Consider the following 7,441-nt stretch of genomic DNA (forward strand, 5'->3'; position numbering starts at 1 on the left):
GTGTTAATTTTCAAAAAAGCGCGGAACCTCAAAAGCTTAATAGCACCGAGCTCTTTAAAAATGGAAAAATCTCAGAACCCATTGCCTGATCAATTTTTAAGTAATAAAGGGGGATGTTTTCCATGCAATCAGTGTATTTGTTGTAAACATATGCAAAAGGCCTCCGTCAAATTGAGAATGGACAATGGTAGATTCCACGTTTTGAAAGATCGGGTCACCTGCATTACGGAATACGTAATATATAAAATAACTTGTCCATGCGGCCTCTCATATATAGGGAAGACTAAACGAAAAATAAAAATTAGGATCCAGGAACATCTACGAAACATTAAAAACAAAATGATGTCGCATAGTTTACCCCGGCATTTCGCCGAGGTCCATAATTCATCAGTAACAGGTCTAACCTTCACCGTCTTAGAACACATCAAAATTGACAGACGAGGAGGTGATAGAGACTTAACACTAGCAAAGCAAGAATCCTATTGGATTTATACACTGAACACTCTTTATCCGTTAGGTCTCAATGAAAACATTGATATAGTCTCTTTTTTAGGTTGTTAGAGATCAACAGTCATTTTGATATGTAAACATCGTGGTATGAATGGTTCTGATCTTATATTGACCTAGAACAGACCTAGGTGTCCTATTTAAGATATGAAAACGTTCACCTAGGGTATATACTGTTATCATTATAAAGTTTCCCTATCGTATACTAGATTATCTATCTAACAATTTTTAAAACATATTTTTGGCCATGCTGATATATGATATTACACAATTATGGCACATCTTTATCACATTGCTATACTTATTATAGAGGGTCTGTCTATTCGACTGTATATTACAACTTATGTCTGATCATATACTATTATTCTCTTTATAAAGTCATATGTAGTATTGGTGGTATCCATAATATTGCACTGTATTGTATGGATGTCATACTGTGTGTAAATTGTGAACCCTTGTAAAGGTATTGAGGAAATAGGGTCCTATTCGCAAAATAACAACTATAAATTACATAATTTTTCCATCTGCAGTGCGTTTGATTTGTCCGATAATGGAATACACCATTGAGCCCAGCATTAACGTGCAAACTGAGTAGGTAGATATGCGTTCCAGTATCGCTTATGGGTGGAACGCATGACAACATCCGGTAATGACGCGGTGCGCTCCACAGGTGATGCGGTTGGAACGCAAAGCGGGGAGATCCGCGGCAGACGTGCCGAATGGGATCTTAAAACTTCCCAGCCCCAATACGTCTCTCCCTGGGCTTAACATACATTCCCCCTCTCTGGGCTTAATTAATCCCATTAGGTTAACTGATGATGTTATATACATTCATCTCAGTTACAGGAAGTACGCACTAGGCGGAAGTCCATGCGTTCCACCATGATCTAGGTGGAACGCAGGACGGAAGCCTGCTATTTAAGTTGTTATATGAACATTAAGGTCATTTTTTAAGACCTATATGGATGACAATTTCATGCTGTACAGAGCATAGGGTAGATTTCCCATGCTACACCTTGGATATACACTTATTTAGATCTATTCGATCAACCAATCATTAGAGCATAGGAAGTGAGGTAATTCACTCCTAGGTATAAATAGGCCAGATATAGCCTCTCCAGTTCACTTACCATCCAGGAGAGGAGGCTGACACACATCCAGAATCTTTTAGTGTAAGTACTACTTTACGACCTTAAATTAAATTGATCAACCTCTCACCTAATTGATTGTGAGGTAAAGATCTGATTATTTCTATTTATTACAGCTGCTTTCCTCACTGGACATTTTGTTTGGTGTTATTGGCTTGACTTTAAAGTAAGTAGATTCACTATCCCAGTCCACTGTCCGATTATAATATTATTGTTAGAAATTACCATGAACATTATTTAATCTATTTAGATCCCTTGTGAACTTTCATTAATCTTGGAGGACACAATCTAATTGGTCATTTGCCCCATAATTAAATGTAAGTATCTGAATATACCTTAAATACAAATTGGGCTGCAATGGGTTAAATCCTTATCAGTAGCAAAAAATCTATGTGTTCCATAGAAAGTACCTACAAGGAACCACAATTAAGGAGCAGCTGATTAGAAGTTCACGAGAGTTTCTAGTATCATTATGTAAGTAATAATCAACCCTCTAGCTGGTATATAGTTAGCTTGATTAAATCTAATTAACACTCTCTCTCCATTAGAGATATATATCACGTTTTATCACTCTTCACAGTGAGATCATCTTGTAGGAAATTTGCTAAAGCATTATTCCAGTAAGTATGATATTATATACCTAAGAATAGATTTGAGAATATCCCTCTTTCCTCAACATCTAGTTCTCTTGATTGTAGAGATACGTTTATCAACTTTAATGTCACACCATGAGGTATTTCCCATATCCCTCTTGTTTTTTGATATATTGTGAAATGAATCTATGAAGTGAACTGGTTGATGAAGATATGTTACTGTTTTGATGTATCTCATTTGCTCTTTTTTCTCCTCTTCTCTCCTCTATTTACCCTACCAGCTGTGACTTGTACCCCTGATGAAGTCCATAATGGACGAAACGCGTTGGGTTTTATGAGATATATATAGCATACACTGTTTCTGCATAAATGTGTATTGTGCTTATGGAACAACGTGTATGACAAATTTTAACGTGTATTAAAAATAATCTTTCTATCATTCCGGTTATGCTGGTTGGATTTTACTTTGAGTAATTATTTCAATTTTAATTATGCCATTGTATCTGTGCGCACTCTGAATATTTGTGTTATATATATATATATATACAGACCCGGCACTACCCGCCCAGCAAAGGGATGCAGTGCAGGTAGGCGCCAGGCAGGAGAGGCACTCTGCCTGCTCTGCATCCCCACTGCTGCGCCTGGGCCCCCTGCTGCTGCCGGCCACTGTGCCTGTCACTGCATGACAGGCAGCGGCGCCGGCAGCTGAAAGCCTCCTCTCCCCCTCCCCTCCTGTGACAGTGACTGATCGGAAGGAGGGGGTGGAGCTACATGGATGGAGGGGGTGGAGCTAAACAGGCGAAGGGGGCGGGGATACACGGGACCATCAGACTGCTGTGCCACAGAGGAGAGGAGGATATGCTGCTCCAGATCCTGCCAGCCAGGGAGACTAAGTGAGAAAGTCTATGGGGGAAATTTACTAAGCTCACGATTTTGACCGAGATGCCGTTTTTTCATCAAAGTGTCATCTCGGTAATTTACTAAACACTAATCACGGCAGAGATGAGGGCATTCGTAATTTTTTGCAAGTCCAAGTAAAAAATTACGAATGAATACACCATCGGTCAAAACGCGGCTGTTTAAGTATGAATCTCGGTCATTTACTAAGAAGTGCAAAGCAAAAAAAAAACAAACACTGCCGTGAAAAATTACAACTCGTAAAAAAGTGCTAAAAAAAAACAGACCTTTTTTTTTTATTCGTGATTGGATAGGCATGCACGGATCCATGAGATCCGTGCATGTATATCAGTGGGAAGGGGTGGGAAAGTGCTTATTTTTTTTAAAAAAATTGCGTGGGGTCCCCCCTCCTAAGCATAACCAGCCTCGGGCTCTTTGAGCCGATCCTGGTTGCCGAAATATGGGGAAAAAAAATGACAGGGGTTCCCCCATATTTAAGCAACCAGCATCGGGCTCTGCGCCTGGTCCTGGTCCCAAAAATACGGGGGACAAAAAGAGTAGGGGTCCCCCGTATTTTTAAAACCAGCACCGGGCTCCACTAGCTGGACAGATAATGCCACAGCCGGGGGTCACTTTTATATAGTGCCCTGCGGCCGTGGCATCAAAAATCCAACTAGTCACTCCTGGCCGGGGTACCCTGGGGGAGTGGGGACCCCTTCAATCAAGGGGTCGTCCCCCCCCAGCCACCCAAGGGCCAGGGGTGAAGCCCGAGGCTGTCCCCCCCCATCCAATGGGCTGCGGATGGGGAGGCTGATAGCCTTTGTTGTAAAAGAAAAGATATTGTTTTTAGTAGCAGTACTACAAGGCCCAGCAAGCCTCCCCCGCATGCTGGTACTTGGAGAACCACAAGTACCAGCATGCGACGGAAAACGGGCCCGCTGGTACCTGTAGTACTACTACTAAAAAAATACCCAAAAAAAGACAAGACACACACACCGTGAAAGTATAATTTTATTACATACATACATACACACATACATACATACTTACCTTAAGTTCCCACGCAGGTCGGTCCTCTTCTCCAGTAGAATCCAAGGGGTACCTGTTGAAGAAATTATACTCACGAGATCCAGGGGTCCAGGCTCCTCGGGAAATCCAGGGGTAATCCACGTACTTGAAAAAAATAACAAAACGGTGTCCCGACCACGAACTGAAAGGGGACCCATGTTTGCACATGGGTCACCTTTCCACGAATGCCAGAAACCCACTTTGACTTCTGTCTAAGTGGGTTTCTTCAGCCAATCAGGGAGCGCCACGTTGTAGCACTCTCCTGATCAGCTGTATGCTCCTGTCCTCACTGACAGGCAGCACACGGCAGTGTTACAATGTAGCGCCTATGCGCTACATTGTAACCAATGCTGGGAACTTTCTGCTCAGCGGTGACGTCACTTTAGGTCAACCGCAGGGCAGAAAGTTCCCATCATTGGTTACAATGTAGCGCATAGGCGCTACATTGTAACACTGCCGTGTGCTGCCTGTCAGTGAGGACAGGAGCACACAGCTGATCAGGAGAGTGCTACAACGTGGCGCTCCCTGATTGGCTGAAGAAACCCACTTAGACAGAAGTCAAAGTGGGTTTCTGGCATTCGTGGAAAGGTGACCCATGTGCAAACATGGGTCCCCTTTCAGTTCGTGGTCGGGACACCGTTTTGTTATTTTTTTCAAGTACGTGGATTACCCCTGGATTTCCCGAGGAGCCTGGACCCCTGGATCTCGTTAGTATAATTTCTTCAACAGGTACCCCTTGGATTCTACTGGAGAAGAGGACCGACCTGCGTGGGAACTTAAGGTAAGTATGTATGTATGTGTGTATGTATGTAATAAAATTATACTTTCACGGTGTGTGTGTCTTGTCTTTTTTTGGGTATTTTTTTAGTAGTAGTACTACAGGTACCAGCGGGCCCGTTTTTCCGTCGCATGCTGGTACTTGTGGTTCTCCAAGTACCAGCATGTGGGGGAGGCTTGCTGGGCCTTGTAGTACTGCTACTAAAAACAATATCTTTTCTTTTACAACAAAGGCTATCAGCCTCCCCATCCGCAGCCCATTGGATGGGGGGGACAGCCTCGGGCTTCACCCCTGGCCCTTGGGTGGCTGGGGGGGCCCTTGATTGAAGGGGTCCCCACTCCCCCAGGGTACCCCGGCCAGGAGTGACTAGTTGGATTTTTGATGCCACGGCCGCAGGGCACTATATAAAAGTGACCCCCGGCTGTGGCATTATCTGTCCAGCTAGTGGAGCCCGGTGCTGGTTTTAAAAATACGGGGGACCCCTACTCTTTTTGTCCCCCGTATTTTTGGGACCAGGACCAGGCGCAGAGCCCGATGCTGGTTGCTTAAATATGGGGGAACCCCTGTCATTTTTTCCCCCATATTTCGGCAACCAGGATCGGCTCAAAGAGCCCGAGGCTGGTTATGCTTAGGAGGGGGGACCCCACGCAATTTTTTTTTAAAATTTTACAGTGTTTAATTAAAAAAAAAAAAAAAATAGAACCCCAGCACGGATCACACAGATCCGGCCGAGATTAATTGTAAAAAAGTCGGCAGTGTTTTGCTAATCACTGCCGTAAAAAACACAAAAAAAACACGAATGACATCGACATCGGAAGAAAAGAAAAACCTGAATACGACAGCTTAGTAAATCCATCGTAACAAATTCAAAAAGTTGCAGTTTTACACTTTCGATGTCATTCGTGATTGAACTTTGACCTGAAACGGGAAAATACGAATCTTAGTAAATTTACCCCTATGTGTGTGTGTGTGTGTGTGTGTGTGTGTGTGTGTGTATTTATGTATGTGTGCGGGGGAGGGGGGAATGTGAATAAACTGCACTTCTGGGGGCGTTACATGTAAGCTGCGCTACTACTGGTGCGTTACTATTTGGACATTACGTGTAAGCTGCGCTACTACTAGGGCATTACATGTAAACTGCGCTACTACTGGGGCGTTACTATTTGGGCGTTACGTGTAAGCTGCGCTACTACTGGGGCATTACTTGTAAGTTGCGCTACTACTGGGGCGTTACATCTAAGCTGCGCTACTACTGGGGTGTTACGTGTAAGCTGCGCTACTACTGGGGTGTTACGTGTAAGCTGCGCTACTACTGGGGTGATATATGTAAGCTGCGCTACTACTGGGTTTATTATGTGTAAGTGGTGCTACTACTGGGGTCGTTACGTGTAAGCTGCACTACTACTGGGGCGTTACGGGTAAGCTGCACTACTACTGGGTTTATTATGTGTAAGTGGTGCTACTACTGGGGTCGTTACGTGTAAGCTGCGCTACTACTGGGGCATTATGTGTAAGCTGCGCTACTACTGGGGCGTTACGTGTAAGCTGCGCTACTACTAGGGTGTTACGTGTAAGCTGCGCTACTACTGGGTTTATTATGTGTAAGCGGTGCTACTACTGGGGGCGTTACTTATAAGCTGCGCTACTACTGGGGTGTTACATGTAAGCTGCACTACTACTGTGGGCATTACGTGTGAGCTGCACTACTACTGGGGCATTACGTGTAAGCTGCGATACTACTGGGGTTTTACGTGTAAGCTGTGCTACTACTGGGGCATTACGTGTGAGCTGTGCTACTACTGGGGTGTTACGTGTAAGCTGCGCTACTACTGGGGCGTTACGTGTAAGCGGCACTAATACTGGGTATGTTTCGTGTAAGCTGCGCTACTACTGGGGCATTACATGTAAGCTGCGCTACTACTGGGGTGTTACGTGTAAGCTGCGCTACTAGTGGGGCGTTACGTGTGAGCTGCGCTGCTACTGGGGCGTTACGTGTAAGCTGCGCTACTACTGGGGCGTTACGTGTAAGCTGCGCTACTACTGGGGCGTTACGTGTAAGTCTATGTGTGTGTGTGTGTGTGTATGTGTGTTTGTGTGTGTATTTATGTATGTGTGCGGGGGAGGGGGGAATGTGAATAAACTGCACTTCTGGGGGCGTTACATGTAAGCTGCGCTACTACTGGGGCGTTACTATTTGGGCATTACGTGTAAGCTGCGCTACTACTGGGGCATTACATGTAAGCTGCGCTACTACTGGGGCGTTACTATTTGGGCGTTACGTGTAAGCTGCGCTACTACTGGGGCATTACGTGTAAGTTGCGCTACTACTGGGGCGTTACATCTAAGCTGCACTACTACTGGGGTGTTACGTGTAAGCTGCGCTACTACTGGGGTGTTACGTGTAAGCTGCGCTACTACTGGGGTGATATATGTAAGCTGCGCTACTACTG

General features: G+C 44.6%; 1 long non-coding RNA gene across 1 annotated transcript; it reads left to right on the forward strand.

Moving 5' to 3' along the window:
- The first annotated feature begins 1,777 nt into the window (after window positions 1–1,777).
- LOC134911250 (uncharacterized) lies at window positions 1,778–2,737 on the forward strand. Its single transcript, XR_010176704.1, has 5 exons — window positions 1,778–1,821; window positions 1,906–1,972; window positions 2,059–2,129; window positions 2,204–2,275; window positions 2,530–2,737. It is a non-coding gene; the product is annotated as an uncharacterized LOC134911250 (long non-coding RNA).
- Window positions 2,738–7,441: the final 4,704 nt, after the last annotated feature.

The sequence above is a fragment of the Pseudophryne corroboree genome, chromosome 1, assembly GCF_028390025.1.
Source record: "Pseudophryne corroboree isolate aPseCor3 chromosome 1, aPseCor3.hap2, whole genome shotgun sequence".
NCBI lineage: Eukaryota > Metazoa > Chordata > Amphibia > Anura > Myobatrachidae > Pseudophryne > Pseudophryne corroboree.